The following is a 25590-nucleotide window of genomic DNA, read 5'->3' on the forward strand; positions in this document are numbered from 1 at the left end:
CTGGCACCATACATAGTTATTACAATATTATTGACTGTATTTCCTGTGCTATACTTTGCATCCTCGTGACTATTTTGTAACTACAAATTTGTACTTCTTAATTTTTTTACCTCTTACACCCAGTCCCCCTTCCCTCTGTCAACCATTAGTCTTTCTCCGTATCTATGAGTCTGTTTCTGTTTAGTTTGTTCTTTAGAGTCCACATATAAGTGAAATCATAGGGTATTTGTCTTTCTCTGAATGACTTATTTCACTCAACATAATACTCTTCAGGTCCATCCATGCTGTTGCAAATGGTAATCAACTTCTTATTCCTAAGGCAGGTCATCATTGGTCTAAACTGTGTTTTTAGTCTTCGTTAATATTTGGACTTGTCAAGGTTTCTCCAGAATTGGCATACATTTTTATCTGGCTTGAATCAATATTAAAATTAATGTACTTCTCAGAAATTAGACCTGGATTTGAATTCAGGCACAGCCCCTTAGCTTCCTTACTTTGGACAAATTACTTAACCTCTCTGAGTCTTAGTTTCTTCAACACAAGTTATTGTGAGGAGGAAATGAAATAATTATGTAAGGTGCCTAATCCATGGTTTGGCAACCAGGAGTTGAATAAGGGAAGTCATGAGTGCTGTGGTTTGGATCCCTGTTGTGATTACCACGATCACAGTATGAGAGAAGCAAGGCCCGTGCTTCTAAGAGCTGAACTAGATTTGAAAATCTCTTCTTTGAATCTGCTTATGATCTTGTCTGAGATCAGCATGCTCTACTTGGAAAATTAGCTTCCCTTCCTTCCTCCTGGTCAGGAACATCTGTTGGAGTTAGAGTCCTCTGCTGAAGCGTATTGTGTTTGGGTGATTGTGTGTTTGTAAAACTTTCCATGAGAAGCATTAACTCAGCTTTACCCACCAAGGACTGTAATTGGCTGTCAAAACAAGTGTGGACTGAGTCAACAGAAAGCAAGTCCAGGAACAAAAAGCTACCCAGCCCTTTCTGGAAAGCAGTTGCTCCTATTCTTCTAGAAATCTTTATTTTAAAATGGTCTCTTATTTAGCTAAAACACAATACCTAAAACACTTTAGCTTTTTCAGATAAAAAATCATGTGAGTGAGCAGGAGATTTCTACTCCATAACCACTGAATACAAAACTGAAATTATAGCAGCAATGTGATTGTGATTATTGTTGTTTTAATATTTGTTTAGTATCCACATACACTGAACATCATACAGCACACAGAGTATATCCATTGCCTACCCTCAAAGAGCAGAGAGAGAGAATGCACTCCTGTGCATGTGTGTTACAGATTCTTCAGTGAATATTTTCTCCAGTTCTGAACTTCAGCTTGAGGATGTCAAGAACTTGGAGAGGCTTCAGAGGAAATTCCCCCTCACCCCAAATGATTAGAGGGCTCCCTGCAGGAACCAGGAGGAAAGCCACTACCAGTGTGACACACCTTGTATCCATTCTGCATGAGATAGGAAGATAAGGAGGTGATAATACTCTGCATGTACAGAAGATGATGATTTTAGCAGTTTATGGAGCATTAGAACCAGCTGATCTTCACTGTCATTAGTATAAAATAGGGATTTCAAATTAAACTGTAGAGGATGATATGTATTTAGGACATGAAAAGTAACTTGTGCAGAAAATTTAAATCCTATTATGTGGTAGCTAGTTTGATTTTAGAATTCCAGAATGTTGATATTAGAAGAAATGCTAGAGACCATTCAAGACATTTATTTTAAAGACAAAGGCCTAGAGAAACAAAAATAACACATTTTTTTCTTTTTGGCCTGTCCAGAATTGTACATGATGTTGCAGGAAAATGCCTTTTGCTTATTCTAGTGACAGGGACCATGAACTGCAACACAGAGGTTCCTGCTTGCAGTGTTACCGGAAAGGGGACCTGGCCCTGAACGGGTCTGCCTAGGGCCAGGCCGGTAATGTGTGGGTTCTTGACTTTGTGCAGGAAAAGTTTCACACCACAAGTCCAGGGGAATTTTTGAGGACATTTATTAAAGTGAAACAAGAAAGGGCTGGGGAAATGAGCCTAGGCAGGTCTGCTTTGGCTCACTAAGAAGTCAGAGAAAAGGGGACCTTGGGGACAGGTTCAGGGGTTTGTCTGGGACGAATTGCTGCTGCCTCTTGCTTCCCTGGTTGCAAGCCTCGTGGGGTCCCTTAGAGTTTAGGAAATGTATGCCTGTGGGGTATGAAGAGGATGGGGGAGGTGTGGGCAGGCTCCTGGGAAGGAGAGTCAGTGCAAGCTGGGATTCCCCCTCCCCCTCCCTCCTCCCTTCCTCCTCTCTCTCTCTCTCTCTCTCTCTCTCAGGAATTTTAGGGGAGGTCCCAGGAGGGTTTCAGCAGAATATTCATCAGTTTTCTAGGTGCGCTCCTTCAGGGTCGTGATCTTCACTGATTGGTCAGTGTCAGGGCAGGGGGTTGTTATTCACTGCAGCTATTCCTGGTGTTGCCAACCTGGTTTTACTTTTCTGGGTCTGGAGCTGAAATACAACTGAGGCCTAGATGTTATTTCTAGGGAGATGACCTGTATCTACTATAAATTGCTCTGCCAGTTAGTTCAGCTATCTATCTCAGGTTCCCTATTCCACTTGTCCCAGCTTACTGGCCTGCCTCAGCAGGAAATGTGCTGCTTAGCAGAATCCCAAGGAAATATCTTTTTCTTTAGATTGGACCTATTCCTGGCTCCATACTCAGTCAAGATGAGTTAGTTGCACTCCATCTAGTAGTATGGGGGAGGATTGAGTGCCTATTATTTATTTAAAGCTGTTTTTTATTTTATTTTATTGTTAATCCTCATCCAAGGATATTTTTCCACTGATTTTTAGATAGAGTGGAAGGGAGGGAGGGAGAGAGAAACATCAATGTGAGAGAGATACATTGACTGGTTGCCTTCCACACAACCCCAACCAGGGCCAGGATCGAACCTGCAACCCAGGTACGTGTCCTTGACCAGGAAGTAAACCCACAACTCTTTGATCCGTGGGCCAAAGCTCTAACCACTGAGCAACATGGGCCAGGGTGAGTGCCTATTATTATAGGCTGCAGTTAGAAGCAGGTTTCTCTCTGGGGATCCAAACCCATCATAAGATGAAGACAAATGATCTCTTACTTCTTGCCTCAGAAAGTGAGTAGGGTGAGGTAGAGAGGAGTATGACCCTCACTTTTTTTATGCCTCACTTTGGTATCTCCTGAACTCAGAGTGTGAATGAAGGCTTTAGAGACAGAGTAAATAAGACAGAATAGTTACTAAAACTGAGAGGAGACTTAAGATCAAGAGGAGGGGGAGACATGAAAAAGAAACTAAAGTAGGAAGGAATTTGAGAGTTCACAGAGGGGAAGATGCTGTTAGGATCCTATCACTATTTACTGTAGTATTATCTCCATTTTAGATATAGGCTCAGATAAGTTGAGTAGCTTGCTTTAAGGGCACACAACCAAGTGATGGAACAATCATTCAAACCTTTTACTGTGTGACTCCAAAGTCCAAGCTCCCAAATGATGCAGCACACACAGCTCTATTTCTGTATTTTCAGTGCTACACATCGTAAATTAATGGTTATTGACTTAATTATTCAACTTATGGTTCAGTGGATGAGAGATAAGTTGGGATTCTGCCTTCTTAATCTTGCTGCCTGTTTTGAGAGGGCTTTGTAGTTTAGAGAACCATAGACTTAGTTCCTCTGTGCTGAACCCCTTTTCCCTAATGCATGTATGTGCAAAGGAACTGGGGACCGTGTGGGCGTAAAAGCATTTTCTCATGAATATTTGCAGAGCTGTGTGCATTCCATCACTAATGCTATTTCTTCCCAACCAAAATGGAGACAGAAGTAGAAAGGACAGAACTTTATATAAGAAAAAGCCTTTTTGTGCAATAATTGGATGGGGCTCTGCAGGCATGAGTGGGGGAAGGGAGATTACCATGAGTATTTCATTTCAGGATGTTCTCTCTGCCAGCAGCACAGCTGCTCAGCTCTATAAGCATGTCCATGGGCTGGATTTTAAAGGAATAAGGTCATTTTCTTGGCTTTATCTAACTAATTTTTTCCCCCTCTCTAGAAACTTGATTATGAATCTTTAAAGACTCAGAAAAATTGGAAAAACAGAAATCCTTGACACTGTTTGCTGCTGGTACTGGATGCCTATACAAAAATGAATAGTGGAAACTAATAAATCTTTTATTTTTAATGTTTTCTATTGATTTTTAGATAGAAAAGGAGAGGGAGAAAGAGATAGAAACATTGATGAGAGAGAACATCAATTGGCTGCCTCTTGCATGCCCCCCCTTGGGGATCAAACCCACAAGCTGAGCATGTGCCCTGACTGGGAGTCAAACCCGTGACCTCTTGGTGCATGGGATGACGCTCAATCCACTGAGTCACACTGGCTGGTTTAGAGAAATCTTTTAAAATGCAAAAAAGCTTGTTTGGATTTCTTTTTCCTCTATGAGCCAAGGGTAAAGGGAATTTCTGGTAGTAGCTGGAGTCCTTGAGATCATGGCTAGAGAGAAAGGTTATCTATAGAGGAGGTATTCCCTAAGTTTGGTAATTAGTTGCAGACCTGGGCAACCTAAGCATAAATACAGGGCCCTGAGTCAGTTATCCTTGACATTACCCAGAAGTGATCTCTTGCTTGCATCTGCAATGCTGAGAAGTCCTGTTCTCCCATTCCCTTTACACTTGAATTTGTTGTAGGGTTTAAAAGGATTGTCAATTAATTGCTTAAAGAAGAGAAGTATGATGATAATGATGATGTTGATGATTACTTTGAGAGTCTTTGGAAAAACTTATTTGTAAAATTGTCTAAGCAGAAAGATATAAATTGAAGAGCAGCCCTTTGAACTAAAGCCATATGTCCGCCACAGTAGTACACAGGCAGACTGATAACAGTAGACCTCTCCAGAGGAAGCCACCTGGTCTGCCTCGCTAGGTGCTAAATTCTCTCCCACATACTTGCACAGTAAGCCTGTGTTAAAGTACCCTCTCAGCACCATTTCAATGGTCTTCTGTTTTGAGGAGCCAGTCCAGCTGACCAACAAAAGGCCCCTTCTAAATGCAGTGTTCTAAAAAAGTTTCATACACTGGGGGGTGGGGGTAATGGGACTGGTTTCTCTCCAGTTCTGTGCTCAACAGAAAACAGATGACTGCATAAAAAGTGTCAGCAAATTAATTTGTTATTAAAATATTTTGCTGTAGAAAAAATAGAAGCTAACTGTAAAATAAAACGATACAAAAAGTTATAATGTAAAGTGAAAAAAACCTCCTCCTCCTATGCCTCCACACCAATTTCATTCTCTAGAAGTAACCACTGTCTACAGTTTTTTTGGTATCCTTCCAGACATTTTTCTAAACATAAGTAAGCATATATTATATATCTTATTTTTTTAAAAGGGACTTGGGCCCTGGCTGGTTTGGCTCAGCGGTTAGAGCGTCAGCCTGCGGTCCAGAGAGACCCGGGTTCAGTTCCTGCTAAGGGCACGTACCTCGGTTGCAGTCTGTACCCGGCCCTGGTTGGGTTGTGCGGGTGGCAGCCACTCGATGTGCCCCTTTCACGTCGATGTTTTTTTCTCTCTCTCTCCTTCCCACTCTACCTGAACAAAAAATGGAAAAATGTCTTGGGTGAGGATAAAAAAAGTAATAATAATAAAAATAAAAAGGGACTTATACTGTACATACTATTTTTTTAACCCTCACCCACGGATATTTTTATTGATTTTCGAGAGAGGAGAAGGGAGAGGAGGGAGGGAAGAAGGGAGAGAGAGAGACAGAGAGAGAGAGAAAGAGAGAGAGAGAGATTGAAATTGATTGATCAGTTGCCTGTACATGCCCCAGCCGCAGTTTGAACCAGAAACCTAGGTATGTGCCCTGACCACACCTCAAACCCACAACCTTTTTGGTGTACCGGGTGATGCTCAACCAAATGAGCACCCAGCCAGGCTATACATACTATTTTTCAACTTGCTTTATTCTACTTAATTTATCTTAGCCCTCATTTATTTTCAGTACCTGTAGTTCTACCTCACTGTTTTAATGCTACATAGAATTTTGTTGTATGAAGGTATTATAGCTTTCTGTGATGGACAATTAGGATATTTCCAGGTTTCTGCTATTATACATAATACTGGAGTGAACATCTTTACATTTTTTTTTATCCTCACCCGAGGATATTTTTCCATTTTTTGTACAGATAGAGTGGGAGGGAGAGAGAGGAAGGGAGAGAGAGAGAGAAACATCGACGTGAAGGAACACATCGAGTGGCTGCCACCCGCACGACCAACCAGGGCCGGGGACAAATTGCAACCGAAGTACGTGCCCTTAGCGGGAACCGAACCCGGGTCTCTCCGGACCGCAGGCCGACGCTCTAACCGTTGAGCCAAACTGGCCAGGGCCATCTTTACATTTTTGTAAGTATAACTAAGATAAGTTGCTAAAAGTACAATTGCATGTTCATAGAATATGTATAGTTTAAATTTCAATAGATTTTTGTCTAATTGCTTTCCAAAAAGATTGTACCAGTTTACACCCTTAATAATGTATCAGAATACTTTATTTACTACATCCCTTGTCAATACTAGGTGTTGTTATACTTTTTAATTTTTGCCTATCTGGCAGGTAGAAATTTTATCTTATTGTTGCCTTTTCTTTTATTATAATTGAGATTGAGCATTTTTCATGTTTCTTGGCAGCATTTTTTTATGTTTCTTGGCCATTTGTATCTTTTATTCCCTGTGAATTATGTGTTCATATATTTTTTCCCACTTTTTTACTGTACTGTTAATCTTTTTCTTATTTCTTTTTAAAAATGTGTTTTTATTGATTTTAGAGAGGAGGGGGCGGGGAGAGAGAGAGAGAGAGAAAGAGCATGAGAAGCATCGATGGGCTGCCTCCTCCACACACTGGGGATTGAGCCTACAACCTGGGCATGTGCCCCAAACAGGGAATCAAACTGGTGACCCCATTGGTACATGGGATGACACTCAACCAACTGAGCCACACCAACCATGGCATTTTTCTTACTTATTTTTAAGAGAAGTTAATATATTAAGGAAGTTAATCCATATGTCATAGATGTTGCAAATATTTTCCCTGCTTTACTTTTGTTTTTATTCTCTTTATGGTAACTCCCCTATCCCCACTGTGTGTGTTTAAATGAAGTCAAATTTATCAACCTTTCTCTATGGCTTCCTGGTGTTTAGGCTTAAAAGAGCCTTCCATTCTGAGATTATAAAAGTATTCACCATGTTTTTTATTTATCGTATGATAGTAGATTTTTCTTTTTAATATTTAAATATTTGGTCCATTTGAAATGAGTTGGGCTTCAGCTTTATTTTTTTCCCTCAAGATAGTTAGCCAGTTGTCCTATTATCATTTACTGAACACCCATCCTTTCTCCACTAGTATAAAAAGCCATTTTTATCATGTATTAAATTCCATTGTATACTTGGCGTCTCTTTTAAAACTCTAATTTGTTCCATTGATCTATTTGTATTCTTGTGCCTGAAACATACTATTTCAAAAGTTTTCAAATATACATAAAATTATGTACCATACTGCTTCACTACTTTTTATGTGTTTTAAATATGTTTTTATTGATTTTTTAGAGAGAATGAGAGAAACATCAATCTGCTGCCTCCTTTATGCCCCCACTGGGGACTGAGCCCGCAGCCTGGGTATGTGCCCTAACTGGGACCCCTCAGTCCATGGGACGATGCTCAATGCACTGAGCCACACCAGCCAGGCCTATTTCACCACTTTTTATTTATTTTATTTTTTTTATTTTAATCCTCACCCCAGGACATTTTTCTATTTATCTTCAGATAGAGTGAGAGGGAGAGAGAGAGCAAGAAACATCGATGTGAGAGGGACACATTGACTGGTTGCCTCCCGCACAACCCCGACTAGGGCCGGGATGAACCACAACTGAGGTATGTGCCCTTGACCAGAATTGAACCCACCACTAATTGTTTTGCGGGCCAACACTCTGACTGCTGAGCCAAACCAGCCAGGGCTACTCCTTTTTTTTTTTAATCCTCACCCAAGGACATTTTTCCATTTTTTGTTCAGATAGAGTGGGATGGAGAGAGAGATGGAGAGAGAGAAGCATCGATGTGAAAGGGACACACCAAGTGGCTGCCACCCGCACAACTCACCCAGGGCTGGGGACAAACTGCAACCGAGGGACTTGCCCTTAGCAGGAACCGAACCCAGGTCTCTCTGGACCGCAAGCCAATGCTCTAACCGCTCAGCCAAACTGGCCAGGGCGAGGACTACTACTTTTTAAATATTGGACAGGACTAGTCCTTTCTTATTTCTTTCCTAGACAGTCCTGGTGGTGTTGGTTATTGCTCTTCCCCTAAATGCCACATATTTCCCTGCTTTTGTAAATGATGGCTCTTCTTTCTAAAATATTTTAAAATATCTCACCTTTCCATTTCCTACCAGTCAAAATGTTCTTAAAGAGTGAGTTAAAATGGTTCTTCCTCCTTGAAGTTGTCACCATCTCTTAGATTCTCATAGTATCTTGTTACACTTTGTCACACTTTCTGTGTACTAACTAGAACTACTGCTTTTTGGATACATGACTTACCTATTTTACTAGACTAAGTGATCTTTGAAGGCAGACTAGGCCTTGTTCATCTTTGAATATCCCGCATTTCCTAGCATAGTGACATTTCATTCATTCAGTAAATATTTGGGAAGCAACTACCATCCGCAACACAATGGGCTGAGTGCTCTGGGGAATATGGAATGAAATAAAATGTGATTCCTGTCCCCAGAAAGTGTGGTCTTATTGAGAATACTAGGCTTTAGGCATGTAAAAGAATCAACAATACCAAGCATTCAAGTGTTAAATGAGTGGTACTTACAATAAGTACTTCATGAATTCAGAGGAATAATTGAATGAATTTAAGGGATGTCATTTCAGTCAGAGAGAAAGGCATAAGCAAAGATTTTAAGGCAAGACTGGATAAACTGTGTTCAAGTGGATCAGGTTGTGCCAGTCCAGGGTGAAGCTAAGAGGATGTAGTCATGGTGTCCATCTCTCCAAGTGTTCCAGGAGCCCAGACTCCCACATTCCACCTCTGAGTTGCCCAGACTCCTAGGGCATATGGAGGCTAAACAGTTTTTCTGGCACAGTGGCAAAGTGGCCTCAAGAGCATCCTTGATACTTAGCTGAGTCCAGCATATACAGGCCATGTCATCACTCCCATTCCCGAAGCAAGAAAGGGAAAATGTGTATTTTCACTTTAAATAATTTGGGAAGCCATAAAGATTTTTAACCTGAAGGCAGGAGGCAGAGTATCCTGGGTTACAGAAACAGCATTCACTTATTCAACAAACATTTAGGTAACGTGTGCCAGGATTACACTAGGTGCTGGGTAAACAAACAGAGAGAGAGAGAGAGAGAGTGTGTGTGTGTGTATGTGTATAGATGACAGAGTTTTACTCAATTTCTTTATCTCACTTGATATATCTTTTTTTCCCTGCAGATCAGATTTCAAGCAAATCTAATATCTCATTGAAGGTTCCTTTTCTTCTGGAGGTTCTAATAGGCTATAGTGCCCATATCATTTTTTTTGTCTACCCCACTGTTGCTTGGCCACCACTTCCTTTGTTTCCAGACCCTAGGGTTGGGGCCATGGTATCTCATCTTTGCTGCTCTCTCAGGAGCCTGCCTGTGGGACATCATACAGATCTGTTCTTGTTCCAAATGGTAGAAGTATTCTGATTTTAATATTTAAGTTACTTTCTTGTAGAAAAAATAGCCTCGAGGAGCACATTACTGGTTTTTTCTTATGTGTGTGCATGCTAACTGAGCTTTACTAAGACCGCACATGTCCAGATGCTTCCTTACCATGAGAGGAAGAGGATGTGCTTCCTTCTCTTTGGGAACACAAAGGTAGAGAACCCAGGGTTGTTCTGTCTTGCTTCTCAGAGTGTGGACCTTGATATTGCCTAGAGCTTGTTAGAAATGTGAACTTTCAGACCCCACCAAATGTACTGAATCAAAATCTGCATTTAAAAAATATCACCAAATGATACATATGCATGTGAGGAAGATTCAGATCCAGGAGGTCTGGGTTAGAGCTTAAGATGCTGCTGGGCTGAGGACCACACTTTCACTAATAAGATTCTGGAGTACATGATATATTCCACCTTGAGATGGAATTGATGACTGCTTTACCCAAGGCCCAGTTAACTGTGCTTTTGCTTTGGCTATAAATTGTGCATTATTCACTGATTGATGTTTTCTCTTACTGGAGAAAGAAACTGTGTTAGACTCTGACATATCCACTTACATAACTGCCATCTCAGGCAAATCTAGATATCGTTGGTCCAGTGGAACAAACTTTATATTATGAGATTTAAATAGCCTTGGTTTTCTTTTTTTTTAATTTTTAAATTCTTGCCTGGCCAGTTCGGCTCAGCAGTTAGAGCGTCGGCCCTCGGACCAAAGAGTCGCATGTTCGATTCCAGTCAAGGGCACATACCTTGGTTGTTATTTGGTCCCTGGCCCTGATTGGGGTCGTACAGGAGGCAACTAATTGATGTGTCTCTCTCGCATCGGTGTTTCCCAATCCCCTCCACTCTATCTGAAAATAAATGGAAAAATATCCTTGGGTGAGGATTTAAAAAAAACTTTCTTTTATTTTATTGATTGATTTAAAAAAAATGTTTTTATTGATTTTTTTTTTTTTAGAGAATAAGAGGAAGGGGAGGGAGAGAGAGAAAGAGAGAGAGAGAAACATCAATGTGAGAGAGAAACATCAATTGCTTGCTACCTGTATGCACTCTGACCTGGAACCGAACAGACAACCTGGGCATGTGCCCTGACTAGGAATCACATTGGTGACCCTTTGGTGCATGGAATGATGCAAAGCCAATTGAAGCACATCGACCAGGGCAGTTTATTGATTGATTTTTAGAGAGAAACATTGATTTGTTGTTCCACTTATTTATGCATTCATTGGTTGATTCTTGCATGTGGTCTGACTAGGGATCAAACCTGCAAGCTTGGCATATTGGGATGACACTCTAACCACCTGAGCTACCCAACCAGGGAAGCCTAGGTGTTTTTATCTTTCTAAATATGTTTTCTTTAATTGATTTTTTTTTTTTTTTTAGAGAGAGAGAAGAAGGGAGAAAGAGAGAGAGAAACATCGATGTGAGAGAGAAACATCAATCTTCTGCCTCCCACATGCCTCCTACTGGGGATCGAGCCTGAAAACTGGGCATGTGCCCTGACCAGGAATCAAACCGGGACCTCTCAGTCCATGGGATGATGCTCAATTCACTGAGCCACACCTACCAGGTGGTTTTCTTATCTTTCAAGAGGGAGTGGTTATTATCACAGGAATATTGTTAGAATAAAATGAAGCATTAGGCTTGAGAGAACTTTGGAAAAAGAAATGTTAAATAAATATCATTTGGTATTTAATAATTAATTTATTTATTTTTAATCCTCACCTGAGGATATTTTTCCATTGATTTTGTTTTGTTTTGTTTTAGATAGTGTTAAGAGGGAAGGAGGGAGAGAGAGAGAGCGAGAGAGAGAGAGCGAGAGAGAGAGACACACACACATCAGTTGGTTGCCTCCCACATGACCCCACTTGGGGTGGGAGATTGAACCCACAACCGAGGTATGTACCCTTGACCGGAAATCGAACCCGAGACTCCTTTGTCCTCTGACCACCCCTCTAACCACTAAGCCAAACCAGCCAGGGCTCAGTTGGTATTATTACTAATACAGTCTCTGTTATTTGTGTACCAAGAGAGACAATGTCTTCGCAGAGTTTTTCACATCAATGAAAGGATCTTCTGCTCTTAATTCTTTAATAAAAATAATTTTTCTAGAAATACTGTAATTTATTAATTTAAAAAATAAGTAATATATGCACATGTCAGAAAAAAAACAGTACAAAAGGATTGTACAGTGAAAATTAAATCTTTCTTTCCCTATGATGAGGCAAACATCATTATCAATTTCTTGTATATAGTCCCAGAGAATTTTATGCAAATATGAGCTTGTAATCATATATTTATTCTCTTTTAAAAATGATAGCACACAGATTATTCTGTATCTTGCCTTGTTCAGTTAATACATCTTGGAGACATTTCAAATGTCTATATATGTAACTTTCTGTGTGGGTATACCATAATTTATTTGTTAATATGAACTTTTAAACTATGTCTTAAATTTACAGTGTGTTTGTAAGCATATATGTAATTGGGTCTTGTTTTATGTTCCTAATCAGATCATCTCTGCCTTTTAATTAGGGTTATTTAGGCCACTTGCATTTGATGCAATTACTGGTATAGTTATGACAATCATTTTGCTATTTGTTTTTTATTTCTCATCTGTCCATTGTTCCCTTTTTTATATTTTTCTACCTTCTTTTGGGTTGAGTATTTTTTATGATTTCATTTTATCTTTATTGGCTTATTAGCTATAACTCTTGCTAGTCATTGCTTTAGGGTTTAAAGTATATATTTCTAACTCATCATAGTCTACCTTCAAGTAATAATATACTACTTCCCACATAAAATAAGATTCACTAGAATATTTCTATTTCTTTTTTCTCAGTCTTTCTACTATCAAGTCATACATTTTATGTGTACATATGTCAAATTTCATAGTACATGAATAATATTTTTGTTTAAACATTAAATTATATTTTAAAGACTTTAAGTAGTAAGAAAAAAATCTTAAGTATTTACCAATGCAGTTACCAGTTCTAGTGCTCTTCATTTCTTTATATAGATCCATAATTCCACCTGCTGTCATTTTTCTTCTGTCAGTATATTCTCTAACTTTATTTCAGCTATCATAGTTTGGATACTGCAATGATGGAGACTATATTTGATTTATATCTCACATTGGTGACCCACATTGGTTTGTGATACCCTCTAGGGACTCTAGTGGAGCTCATTTTAATTTAGCATTGTGTCCTAAACCAAAGGCAAGCCGAGCCTCTGCCAGGCACAGTGATTGTCTGCTGTGGCTTTTAGAGTATGGGCAGGAGACTTTTTCTTATATTCTAAAGCCAAAGAAAATCAGTAATTGATCATTTGCTATGAGACATTATGGAGCATTTCAAGTTGTTTTTCTTGGCAAGAAAACCCTTGTTGCTGCTTGCTGTTCTTTTTGAACCACATTTTTTTTGGAGTAGGAGTTTGGCCTTATATTTTCTTTTCCAGAATCTGAAGTTAGTAGTGGACAATGCTATTTACTGGTTGTAATTATTCTTTTTCTGAACACATGACAAAGGTTTTATTTAACTCATTAATTAAAGACAGAACCAATAAGATGTTAAAAACTGCTTCAAGAGGTAACAAGAAATACTAAAATGAATTTGTTAAAAGATGCAAGATTAGTTTCTGTTTGTGTATGACAAATAGCTTCTCTTCTTTGGACTTCAGATCCTTGGTCTGTGTAAAAATAATGTAAGAAGGAGTTGGCGTAGATGACCTGAATTTTGCCTTGATCTCTGACAGCCTGGAAAGAACGAGCATATAGGGGCCAGATGTTGAGTCACAGATTGCTACAGGTAACAGAGCCCTTTCAGCCATCTACACTCACGATCACATCAAATAAATTACTTCTTTTCTGATGAAACATGCCATGCCTTGACAAGGGAAACTATATTTCTAATGAATCATGCCAGGGCAATCTTTTTTTTTTTCTTTTTTTTTAAAGTTATTTTTGTTACAGATGTTTCTTGTAATTATTCTTTTTAAAAAATATGTTTTTACTGATTTTGTTTGTTTTTAGAGAGAGAGGAAGGTAGAAACAGAAATGTGTCAAGAGAGAAACATTGGTCAGCTGCCTCTTGCACACCCTCTAATGGGGATCAAGCCTGCAACTGGGGCATGTGCCCTGACCAGGAATCAAACCAGGACCTCTCATGGAGTGTCACTCAATCCACTGAACCACACAGACTGGGCTAATTATTCTTTGATTTACATACATATGCATAAGCTCACCTTCCAGCAAAATAGCCTTTTTTAGAATTCTGAGCAGGTATGAGGATGAAGAGGAAACAATCTGTTTATGTCTTCTGTCTACTTATACTTGGTTGGCCCCCTTTTCTCACCTCTTCCTTAAATCAACATTAAATTTGATGTTTTTTTAATTTGTGAAAGCTCATTAAGTTCATGTAATATGTGCTTATTTTACCTTGTTTATACTTACCTATTAGAAACTGATAGTTCTTGAGGGACACATACATAAAAAGATAATTACTTCACGGTGTGGCAAGTACTATAATATTTTAATCAAGTGTTTGAAAAAACTTGAAGAGGGAGGTAGGCCTTTTTTGTTGGGGCTGGGGAGGAGAGATTGTCAAAAAAATGTAGTTCACAACATGAACTACATAGCTGTGTTCAGAATTGAATGGAATTTAAATTTGTGAGTTCTCTTCCAAAGGTGGGAAAGATTTCTTCTTAAGACTTGAAGGTGGTGCTTCACATATGCAGATTTAACCACATAGCTTGGGAGTTTTCAGAAAGATCACAGACTTCTCAGAACATCATATGAATCATTCACCAATCTTAACTTGGAGCTCCCTCCAAGGTTTCATTCTAGATACTGCTTAGTCTTATGTTAAAATAGGTGTACAAATCATTTGATTGAGGCTGGCTACTTAGCATATTATGGAGGGAGCTGGGTTCAGTGAAAACTTCCCTTTTCAGGGAAGGCTGAGTTGATGGTTTCTCATTTTTCAAGTGTGAGGCAGAGGAACGTGTGCTATTTATAAACTCACTTCCCTTCACAGACTGAACACAATAGAAGCCTGAAATCAAATGGTGACCAGATGTGCCCAGGCATCCCCCAGTTTGTATTTAGAAGTTGGAAAAGGGAGAGCCCCTGGGGAGTTGGTCTTAGGGCAGAAGTGGATGAACTCACTCATAAGATCATCTTTTGTATACAAACAGCCCCTTACATCAGGTCCCAGGAGTAGAGGAAGTAAACAGAGGAGTGTGCTGAAACTTATTTTCCTTGCTTCTCTTTCTAGAAGTGGGGGATTGTTCTTTTGTCAGTCATTTCATTGCTCAACTCTTGTCTCTGTAGTTATGTAATTAGACATAATACAAGTGGTTTCTGGGGATAAGTGCCAAATTGATATAAGAGGATGAATTAATACAGCTTCCATGCAATTGGTAGAGATAGTGGTTCTGCTAGGAGTTCTGACAGGAATGGAAACCCTTAATTACTTTTTCCCCTTTACTATTCCTCCCATATTAAAAAACCACATCTTGTTTATGGTGGTTTTATGGTTTTATGTTCAAATATGTAGTAGTCTCTAGCTGGATTGCTTTTCCTTTTCTCCCAAATCAGAGATTTTAAGAAAATAGAAGCAACTTCCTCCTTCATAAGCATCTGGAAACATTCCCATGTAGTTTAGAAATTTGATTTCAGGGTTTGGAAAATGTTCTCATAACCAACTCAAGTACTTAAGTGGGCTTTTTGAGAACCTACTCTGTTCCAGGTACTGAACTGAGTACCTGACTTATCTCATTCACCCTTCACAACAACCCTGTAAAGTGGGTTATTATCATCTGTACTGTACAGACGTGAAAACTGAGGCTCAGAGAAGATAGGTAACTTGTCCATGGCCACACTATTAAGAAGTGGAGCTCAGCTCTGGCCGGTTTGGCTCAGCGGTTAGAGCGTTAGCCTGTGGTCCGGAGAGACCCGGGTTCGGTTTCCGCTAAGGGTATGTACCTCAGTTGCAGTTTGTCCCCAGCCCTGGGGCCCTGGATGGCTCTTGCGGGTGGCAACCACTCGATGTGTCCCTTTCATGTTGATGTTTATCTCTGTCTCTCTCTTTCTCTCTCTCTCTTTCTCCCTCCCACTCTATCTGAACAACAACAAAAGAGTGGAGCGCAGATTGAAACCCAGGTCTGCTGCCTCCAAAGCCCTTGCTCTTTCTACTTCTCCCTGCTGTCTAATATATGAGCTAACTCTTCCTGGCTATGTGTTTGCCTCTAATATTTGAAGTACTATATGAACTAGAACAATTTGGACTGTTAAGCTTTGTATTTACTATAGGAAGGGACCCAAAAGTCATGAAGAAGGAAATGTGTTTCAAGCTTCCCTATTGATGCCTTTCTTTGAGATATGGAGAACATTACCTATTTTAACTTTTGTATCTGAAGCAAGTGCTTGTCTACAGGTGCAGTTGGGGTACTTTGTTTTGAATCCCCTGAATAGCCCTAATTGACCCGATCACTCTCTGAGGTACAAAAAATAGCTCACATTTCATAGCAAATGGATGCTTCACTTCACCTATTCTGACCCAGGGACCAGGTTTTGAAGTGGACTTTAATGTAACCAGAGTAAAGTGGTGAAATGTAACCAGAGGTGCCCAGGAAGGAGTCTAGGGTCTGTCCACTAACCTCGCCAACCATTGTGCTTCCATCCCAGCACAACAGCATTTCCCGGTACCTCTTTTTCTGAGTAGGTCCTTTTGCATCTGGGAAGTACTCTAGGGTGTCCAGTTTCATACTGGGGAGGGAAATAATTAATGCAGGACTTCCAGATTGAATCCAGAAGAATCTTTCTTTTTTTTTGTTTTTTTTTTATCCTCACCCGAGGATATTTTTCCATTTTTTGTACAGATAGAGTGGGAGGGAGAGAGAGAGAGAAACATCGATGTGAAGGGACACATCGAGTGGCTGCCACCCACACGACCAACCAGGGCCGGGGACAAACTGCAACCGAAGTACGTGCCCTTAGCGGGAACCGAACCCGGGTCTCTCCGGACCGCAGGCCAACGCTCTAACCGCTGAGCCAAACTGGCCAGGGCAGGACTTCCAGATTGAATCCAGAAGAATCTTTCTTTTTTTTTTTTTTTTTTTTATCCTCACCCGAGGACATTTTCCCATTTTTTGTTCAGGTAGAGTGGGAGGGAGAGAGAGGAACTGAGAGAGAAAGAGAGAAACATCGATGTGAAAGGAACACATCGAGTGGCTGCTACCCGCACGACCAACAAGGGCCGGGGACAAACTGCAACTGAGGTACGCGCCCTTAGCGGGAACCGAACCCAGCTCTCTCAGGACCACAGGCCGACGCTCTAACTGCTGAGCCAAACCGGCCAGGGCCAGAAGAATCTTAATACATATTTTTGAATTAAACAAAACCCTACATTGTTTTCTAGATTTATTCTGAATTCCATCAGCTCTAATTTCCAAGTATTTATTTTTCAGCAAAAATAATCTCATCTGCTCAGTATCTTCCACATAGAAGCATTTATACACCAGAGAGAATGAATCTCTTAGGCATGTCAGCTCTGTCAGGATTTTTAGAGGCTTATTAACTATGCTTCATTGAAAAATCAGTCCCAAGTTCCTAAGTGATTGTCCAGGTTTTTGTCAGTACATTTCTTGTACATTTGTCAGTGTCACCAGCAGGTAATTGTTAAGCTAAGTGCTCACCACTGTCAGGTCTCTCTTCTATCAGTTTATTTATTTATTTTTTGTCTTTGGCATGCACTTTGGTAACAACCCTGAGAAGCACCCTTGTCCCAGGGCTATTGGCTGAGGCTGGAATCATGCTTTGTTTATTTGGTTAAAGTGGCTGGATATGAAGGGCTGAGGCACAAGAGTTCCCCAAAACCAGTAGGTTTGGAGCTTTTGTGATTCTAACATGCAGCTCTCTTCTACAAACTAGTCTTCAGGGTTGGAGGAGTGAAGTGTGACTCCTGCCAGTGGTATGCATGAGGCAGATGCTGTTCAGATCAACACAAAACTAATCTCTAGCTAGACCTTGGATGCTGAGAACAATATGGGGCTTCAGCTGGGCCAGACGAACCCAACTATGAAACTGGAACTTTCTTAGGGGCTCAGCTCATTTGTTTCTCCAGCATTAAGATCAGTCTCTAGAGACCCATTCAGACTAAATAATATTAAAAACAGGAAATTTGCTCCTAGCAACATGGCTGTGGGAAAACTTTTTCTACTTAGGCAGGAATGAGAGTTAGAAACAGAAACTTCATCCTCCAGGCTTGTTTTCTTCTTATATAAAAGTATTAGCAACTTAAACAACTTGAAGCTGCTTTGTCCTACTTGACTGCCTCTCAGAGCGCTGCCTGATGGGACCCATTACAAAAGGTGGTAAAGAGCCCTCATGAGCACATTCAAAATGGTAAAGGAATCTAAGTGTATATGGGAGGAACATTAACAGCACCTGCTACACCATCATTGGTGATCTAGAAGACTACAGTAGGAAATTAAGGAGGTGTGAAATATATGCTGGTCCCAAAGTGGGATGTGGCAAACCCTCATTGTGTATTCTGTCCCCAAAACTTTCTGGGAGAGCTCTGCTCCTCATGAGTTTCTGGTTTGTCCCATGGCCAGTAAATAGTCAGTTTCCTATATACAGCTGCTGGGCAAACTGCTAACAAGTCCACTTCTCAGGTGACTGCTGCTTAGTAATTTTACTTTGTGGTTTTTGTTGACAGTTGAACTTGCCATTGTAATAGATTTTTCTAGCTGCATGGAAAAGAGATGATCAGGTTATCTCAAATGATGGATCATGAATGTAAGGCTGTGTGGGTAAATAAGGGAACTGGAAATTGTTAGTAGTTGCACAGCCAGGCCACATGACACTGGAACATTATTCATTATTACTCAGAATTCAGCAGTAACTATAGGAGGCCAAAACAACTCTCCGTTTCGTATTCAGAGCTCTCCAAGAGTGTGTTGATTGTGTGTTAATTTTTTTTAAAGCTTAAAACAACAGAAATTTATTGTCTCGCAGTTCTGGAGGCTCAGAGTCCAATATCAAGGTATTGGCAGGACCATGCTCCCTCTGAGACTCTGGTTAGAATCCTTCTTGTCCCTAGCTTCTGGTTGTGGCCAGCAGTCCTTGTTCCTTGGCTCGCAATTGCATCACTCCAGTCTTTGCTTCTGCTGTCACTTGGTGTTCTCCCTGTGTGTCTTCACATGGTCTTCTCTCTTTGCACGTGTCAATCAGTCTTTATCCATTTTGGCAAACCCTTATTAGCATTCTTATTTGGGTCATCTAATGGCTGACAGTCTTTCTTATGCTGAATGTGCTTGCTTTTGCTTGGGGTCCTGTCAGCTGAGGCCTGGAAAGCAGGGTCAAATGACATAAAATGTGGCAAATTATGATCAAGGAGTCACCTGTGGTTGTCTTTTTAGAAGAGGCTGTGGGAATGGCAAGAACTTGAGTCTTCAGATTCTTTTCTAGTAAAGCCATCTTTCATCTTTTCTCACAGAATCCTGTCTAATGAATCCATATTTTTGTAAGGAAGAGGGAAGCATTAGAGCTAGATATCCATCTGTCTGTTTTAGGAATTCCTTGCTTGTGTCCAGAGAGGAGGACAGCCTCATATGGAACCTACCAGATCTCATGTGCCATTCGGACAGTTGTCCATGGAAACATTCTTTAGCCAAAAAAAAAGCATTGTTAGCAATAGCAGAATCTTGTATAAACAAAGATATGTGTTTTAGTGGTCTCAAAGCTCCATTTTTCTGGTTTCTTTAAGAACCAGGGGCTAACCTGGGAATATGAATTTGTTTTTTTGTGCATATATATCTGTAGAAGTAAATACATGTATCTCTTCTATGTAAGTACTTGGCTGCTATGTGCAGTGTTTTTTTTTTTTTCTTTCTCTTTCTTCTTTTCAGAAAAAGAAGCCCTAGACAAATGGACTGAGGGACTGCCTAGAGACAGGGATTTCTTTTTAAATTTTTTATTTATATATTTTTAAAAATATTTTTTTCTTTAAAAATATGTTTTTATTGATTTTTTAGAGGGGAAAAGAGAGCGAAATAGTAACATCCATGTGAGAGATAAACATCGATCAGCTGCCTCCTGCATGGCCCCTACTGGGGATCAAGCCTGAAACCCTGACGTGCCCTGACCGGAAATTGAACCAGCTTTGTTCAGTGCATGGGATGACACCCAACCAACTGAGCCACACCATCAAGAGCTTTTCTAATTTTAATTTTATTATTTTTTTATGAGCATAGGTTCAGAGATTAACATTAACCTAAGATACACACAACACACATACACACACATTTAATTTTATTGAATTTATTGGAGGTGGATTTCTGTTTTTATCTTTTAATAAAGGTGATGAAAGAGTTGCATTCAGTAGAAGAGGGTATGTTTTAGAATCTGATACCAGAGAGACCTACACTTTCTTCCTTGACAACTCATCTCCTTCCTAGATGAAAGGTAGTCAAATCTAGTGATTAAAAGTATGGTCTATTTCCAAGATTCACAATACTGGCTGTGATTCTAGGTTGGTCCTTCCATCTCTCTTGTGCTTCAGTTATTTTATCTGTAAAATGGGGATAATAATGATACCTACCTTAGAGTTGTTGTGAGGACTAAATGAATAAATAAAAATAAAACACTCAGAACAGTGCTTAGCAAATAAATACTACATAAATATTATCATTATTATTAATTATCTGATACCTGATCAAGATCTTATTCAGCATACAATAATTTCTTCAGTCCTTTTTCCATTTAAGATAATGTATCCCTTTTTCCCCCTGGCATCGTGTGCATTTTAATAGGGGGCATTGTGAAGTAATAGCTAACTCAGATGAATTACTCTAATGGAAAGAATTTTTAGTATTTTGCAGAATGGTGGAGAAAATCTTTTGGGCACATTGTGCCAAGAGGTTGAAGAATCACAGAAATCACATATTTAGGGGATATCCAGAATGATAGAGACTTGAATGTATCTCAGTTTCCCTTCATTTCTAGCCCCCAATTTTTTTAAGTCTTGAAGTTATGGGGTCCATACTGCTTTCTGTGGAAGCCTGAGATAGCTCTGTATCTTTCTGTGTCTCACCAATGAGAATGCTGATTTACCAGCTGCCTACCTTAGCAGATTCAAAAAGAAGGGGAAAGAGAGTACAGAAATGTGGTGTTGCTGGGTAGAAGTTTATGTGAAGATGAGGAAAGCTAAGAAGGAAGACCAGATGCTGAAAAGGAGAACTGTAACCTTGTTTCCTGATGATGCTATTTCTCTACTGAAAGACTACTGCGATAATCAGGGCATTGTAAATTGGTTTGTTGGTGATATTGTCAAAGGCATAAGTAGCAACAATTTGGAAAGCCAACTCCAAGCTACTCAAGCCACTAGGAAACTACTTTCTAGGGAAAAACAGTCCCTCGTAGAGAATGTAATCTGGGCTGGTTTGATCCCAAAATTTATATCCTCCTTGGGCAGAACTGATTTTAGTCCCATTCACTTTGAATCTGCTTGGGCCCTCACTAATATTACCTCCAGAACATCAGAACAGACCAATGCTGTGGTAGATAGAAGTGCCATCCAAGCATTCATTTTACTGTTGGCATCTCCCCATGCTCACATCAATGAACAGGCTGTATGTGCTCTAGGAAACATCACAGGTAATGGTTCAGTTTTCCAAGACTTGGTTATCAAGTATGGTGCAGCTGATCCGCTCTTGGCTCTTCTTGCATTTTCTGATATTTCATCTTTGGCATGTGGTTACTTGCATCATTTTACCTGGAAACTTTCAAACCTTTGTTGCATCAATAATTCTGCACCCCCAATAGATGCATTGAGCAGATTCTTCCTACTTTAGTTCATCTCCTGTATCACGATGATCCAGAAGTATTAGCAGACACCTGCTGGGCCATTTCCTACCTTACGGATGGTCCAAATGAACAAATTGAAATGGTTGTGAAAACAGGAGTTGAGCCCCAACTTGTGAAGCTTCTAGAGCTACTGAACTGCCAATTGTGACTCCTATGCTAAGAGCCATAGGACATATTGTCACTGGGAGAGATGAACAGACTCAGGTTGTAATAGATGTGGGAGCACTTGCTATCTTTCTCAGCCTACTAATGAACCCCAAAAGTAGTATTCAGAAGGAAGCTACATGGACAATGTCAAACATCACAGCTGGCCACCAAGACCATATTACAGCAATTTGTGAATCATTGATTGGTCTCATTTCTTGTTGGAGTCCTCTTTAAGGCAGACTTCAATAAAGTTGTATGGGCTGTGACCAACTGTACAAGTGGTGGAACAGTTGAACAGATTGTTTACCTCGTTCATTGCAACATAACAGAACCATTGATGAACCTCTGAACTATGAAAGATATCAAAATTATTCTGATTGTTATAGATGCTATTTCAAATATATATTATTATTATTATTTTTATCCTCACCCGAGGACATTTTTCCATATTTTGCTCAGATAGAGTGGGAGGGGGAGAGAGAGAGAGAAACATCGATGTGAAAGGGACACATCGAATGGCTGCCACCCGCACAACCCAACCAGGGCCGGGGACAAACTGCAACCGAGGTACGTGCCCTTAGCGGGAACTGAACCCGGGTCTCTCTGGACCGCAGGCCGACGCTCTAACCGCTGAGCCAAACCGGCCAGGGCTCAAATATTTTTTAGGCTCCAGAGAAACTAGGTGAAAGTGAAAAACTTAGTATAATGATTCAAGAATATGGAGGTTTGCACAAAATTGAAGCTCTTCAAAATCATGGAGATGAGTCTGTGCACAAAGTTTCATTAAGCTTGATTGAGAAGTATTTCACTGTCGAGGAAGATCAAAATGTTGTACCTGAAACTCTCTGAAGGCTATATGTTCCAAGTTCAGGATGGCACTTCTGGGACCTTTAATTTTTAGATTGTACAGCTGAGGCATAAAGTTGTTTGTTGTGTACTTTGGTATAAGTTTGTCTTCCTGTTTTTCTACTAAGAACTCTTTTTAAATGTGGTTTGTTGTAGCACTTTTTACAATGAAACTATACTTGAACAGTTCCAAACTTCACATAATGTATGAAGCTTCCCCTCTTACTGGGTTTCTTATTTTTTATGTGAAATTTAACCTCTTTTAGTGTTCCATAAATAAAGATTAAATTTTACCTTTTTCTTTACTTCAAAATAAAAAGAATCAGCTATTAGATCAGCAGATAGTCATGGACTTAGAGAGTTCAGGGAGGCCTCAGGCTTTGTTGCAGTTCTAATAGAGGATGCTTGTACGGGACTTAATACAGACCTCAGAGGTAAGGATTGGAATGCATGGATTCTCAGGAGATCTTGGGGCAAGATGAGGGGAAAGCTGGCATTGGTCAGTCACACTCCTTGGTATTTCCCAAAAGAGTTGAAAACTTATGTCCACACAAAAACATGTGCTTGTAATATTTATAGCAGTTTTATTGATAATTTCCCAAACTTGGAAGCAATCAAGATGTTCTTCAGTAGGTTAATGGATAAAAAGTATACCCAGAAAATTAAATATTATTCAGCACTAGTAATTAGCTATCAAGTCATGAAAAGACATGGAGGAATCTTTTTTTTTTAAATTTATGTTTGTTACAGATGTTTGTCCTTTTTCCCCCCACTGATACCCCCTTCCCCCACCCTCCCCGCCCTGTCCCCAGCTTTGTTGTCCATGTCCATTGTTCATGCATACATGCATATTAGTTCTGTGGTTTATCTCTCCCCCTACCCCCTCTTCTAGGGATTGTCAGTCTGTACCCCACTTCCACATCTCTGGGACTACCCCGTTCCTCAGACTGTTATGTTCATTATATTCCACAAATAAGTGAGATCATGTGATATTTGTCTTTCTCTGCTTGGCTTGTTTCGCTTAGGATAATACTCTCCAGGTCCCTTCATGTCACCTCAGAGGATAAGAGATCTTTCTTTCTTACAGCTGCATAGTACTGCATTATATATATGTACCACTGCTTTTTTATCCATTTGTCTACTGATGGACACTTGAGCTGTTTCCAGATCTTAGCTATTGTAAATAGTACTGCTGTGAACATGGAGGTACATATATTCTTTCTGATTGGTGTTTCAGGCTTCTTAGGCTATATTCCTAGAAGTGGGATCACTGGGTCAAATGGAAGTTCAATTTTAAATTTTTTGAGGTAACACCATATTGTTTTCCATAGCGGCTGCACCAGTCTGCATTCCCACCAGCAGTGTATTAGAGTGCCCTTTTCTCCAAACCCTCGCCAACACTTGTTGTTTGATGATTTGTTGATGGTGGCCATTCTGACAGGTGTGAGGTGATACCTCATTGTTGTTTTAATTTGCATCTCTCTGATGATTAGTGAAGTTGAGCATTTCTTATGTCTCTTAGTCATTTGTATGTCCTTTTTGGAGAGGTGTCTATTTAGTTCCTCTGCCCATTTTTTAATTGTATTCTTTGTCTTCCTTTTGTTGAGCTGCATGAGCACTCTCTATATATTGGAAATTAACCCCTTATCTCATGTATCATTGGCAATTATGCTCTCCGATAGAGTGGGTTGCCTTTCCATTTTGGTGGTTGTTTCTTTTGCTGTGCAGAAGAGTTTGATGTAGTCCCATGTGTTCATTTTCTCCTTCGTTTCTGTTGCCTTGACATGGAGGAATCTTAAATGCATATTACTAAGTGAAAGAAGCTAATCTGAAAAGGCTACATACTATGTGATTCCAAATATATGACACTCTGGAAAAGGCAAAACTATGGAGACAAAAGATCAGTGGTAAACAGAGGTGGGAGGGAGGGATGACTAGGTAGAGTGCAGGGGATTTTCAGAGTAGTGAAATGTTTCTGTATGGTACTGTAATGAATAAATGTCATTATGTATTTGTCAAAATTCATAGTACAGCACAAAGAATGAACCCTAATGTGAACTATGGACTTTAGTTAATACTATATCAATATTGGCTCATGGTTTATAACAAATGTACTATGGTAATGCAAGATGTTAATAGGGAAAACTGAGAAGGAGAGAGGGAACTGAGAGGGTATGTGAGAACTCTGTATTTTCTGTAAACCTAAAACTTATTTTATTACTATTATTTTCTTTTTTTGTTAATCCTCACCTGAGGATCTTTTTCCATTGATTTTTAGAGTGAAAGGGAGGCATGGGGGGAGTAAGAGAGACACATGGACTGGTTGCCTTCTGCAAGACCCAACTGGGGCCAGGGATCAAACCTGCAAACCAGGTACATGCCCTTGACCAGGAATCCAACCTGTGACCGTTCATTCTGCAGGCCAATGCTCTAACCACCAGGGCCCTAAAACTTATTCTAAATTGTGTTTGTGTAACTGTGGCTGTGTGTGTGCATGAAAAAGAGTTATGTCTATGGCATGTAACCTGTATGTTCCATGGTATATTATGTGATGATAAGCAAGTTGTAGGTTGATGTATATTGTATGTATCTATTTCAGTGAAAACAAACAAAGCAAAAAAATGCATATCCTTGTATATATGGAGAAAAGTAAGAAAGGACATAACTGTTGGGTATATCCTTTCTTTCCTTGTTACCTAAAAGGCACCTGCGGGGTAATTCAATGAGTGGCATTAGGGGTGAGGTAATGGATGCAAAGTTAGCTTTTTCTTCATGCATTGTTTTATTTTTTTTTTCACTTGGTGCAAAAAGTGAGCATTCTTTATAATTTGAAAAATGGCAAAGAAGAAAATGGAATGGTATCTATCTATAATAAGACTTCAAATTCTGGTCATTTAATAATGGCAATGGGGGTGAAATTTGGGGATGAGATTATAATTATCTTCACTTGCAAATGAAAAGGTTACT

General features: G+C 39.8%; 1 protein-coding gene and 1 pseudogene across 2 annotated transcripts in view; both read left to right on the forward strand.

Moving 5' to 3' along the window:
* The window catches only part of STARD9 (StAR related lipid transfer domain containing 9), a 129696-nt gene that overhangs the window by 15365 nt on the left and 88741 nt on the right, over positions 1-25590 (forward strand). The window lies entirely within an intron of this gene.
* Positions 18556-22678, forward strand: LOC118640105 (annotated as a pseudogene).

Source organism: Molossus molossus, unplaced genomic scaffold (genome assembly GCF_014108415.1).
Source record: "Molossus molossus isolate mMolMol1 unplaced genomic scaffold, mMolMol1.p scaffold_m16_p_1, whole genome shotgun sequence".
Classification (NCBI taxonomy): domain Eukaryota; kingdom Metazoa; phylum Chordata; class Mammalia; order Chiroptera; family Molossidae; genus Molossus; species Molossus molossus.